Raw genomic sequence first — 1939 nt, 5'->3', positions numbered from 1 at the left:
TCTCTCTATCTGTCTCTCTCTCTCTCTCTCTCTCTCTCTCTCTATCTCTCTCTCACACGACACACACACACACACACACACACACACACACACACACACACACACACACAGTGTGTGTGGCAGTCGTTAAGGGTATAGTTCTGCTTGTCTGAACATCCTTCACCTCCACAAGGTGACACACGACTGTGTCCTTCAGCTCCTCGTTGTCTCCGGAAGGTCGCAACCTTTTCTTTGATGTCCGGCATAGTAGTGGCCGCCTGGCCGGTTGTCCCCGGGAGCAGTAGCTCTGTATTCAACCTGAGCCGGACGAAGAAATGGTTTCAGCGTTCTGGCCAGTGAAGGGTGAGGGGGGGGGGGGGGGGGGGGGGGGCTCCGTTCTGTATCTTTAGAACAGGCACCATGCTGTTAGCAGATAAGGACGCAGGACAATGGCAGCATTATTCTGTAGATTTGAAAGGAAATGGCTAAACTGACCAGTGACCATTGACATTTACTAGGGGTGTTACTGTTATGTTAACAGCAATGCGATACATATCAATGATTTTAAATCGGTACAGGGACTATTTAGCAAAGACTTAAATCTGTGTGAAATGTGAAGATATAGTTCATGGTTTTCTTTAAGGGAAGATGTATGAATATGGATATAAATAAGTAAACACAGTGATTCTCTTGCAAATTGTACATTATATTTGAACACATATGGACAAGCCCGTACCCGACATGAACACACTAACACAGAGAATAAACAGATTTATCTATAGACCAAGTGTAGCGGAAAAGTTTTCTTTTTTCTTCTTAAAATTGTTAAATACAATGCACAAGAACGTATGGATATGCAATAGATTATTTGCATTGCGATACGATAGCATCATACAAAGTCAATGTTGCCGTTTAGATTCCGGTAATACCTTGATTCTTGAAATTAAAATCGATGTTTCGATGCAGTTACTATTTACGTGTCTAAAGTAGGTGTTTATCACTCAGTGTGTAAAGCTATTTCAGGACAAGCTCTGGAAAGGTGTTGTGGAAGGAACGCTCAGGCCTGGCCAGGTGTGCCTATCACGCAGCCTAGCCTGTCTGTCAGGCAACAAACGGCCTTTCATTTCATGATCTGCCATTTGAGCATTCAGCATTAACCCATACTGGGCGGGAACCCCTTTTGGTGTTTTAAACATTATGTTATAATTTAGCTATTGAAAAATAGCAGATCTACAAGTGTGGCTCAAATCTTTGAATATATATTCTTTCAGAGTGAACGTTTTTAACTCAAATCTTTGCTTCTGATGGGTTCCTCCTGGAACAACATATTTTCAGATGGGGGTCGGTGGCCAATTACATATCATTTTTGCGGTCCTTGCCATGAAATATTGAGCACCACTGATACAGAAACATGAGGTATTTCAGGAAACTGTCAGGATTTCGACGTCAGGCCTAAATGGGTTAAGCACCAGGTGCGTTCATAAATCCGCCCTGACGCTCTGCCGTGGAGTCACAGCTCTCTCATCAGAGTGACGGAGCACTGCAGCACATCATTATTATTCTGTGATTCATGAATGAGAATGATGTCGTCATCCACTTTCCAGATGGAAAACTGACAAAAAGCCAAGTTAAATTAGCCAATGACAATGTTGCATTTTCTAAAAAACAAAAAAACAAAACAAAAAACAGTATAATTATGGTTAGAGCTGTCACAATTTTAAGTTGATGATTAATTGTCACACAGATCATTTGCGATTAACAATTTAATTGTGTTTTTTGCATTAACCCATTTAGACCTGACATCGAAATTTAAAAAAAGTCTTCTAAATCATGACAGTTTTCTGAAATACCTATGTTTCTATATCAGTGGTGCTCAATATTTCATGTCTAGGACCCCCAGAATGATCTGTATTTGGCTGCGGACCCCCATCTGAAAATATGTTGTTCCAGGGACGCCCCC

Source organism: Electrona antarctica (genome assembly GCF_951216825.1).
Source record: "Electrona antarctica genome assembly, chromosome: 1".
Taxonomy (NCBI): domain Eukaryota; kingdom Metazoa; phylum Chordata; class Actinopteri; order Myctophiformes; family Myctophidae; genus Electrona; species Electrona antarctica.
Note: the sequence above shows the minus strand (reverse complement) of the source record.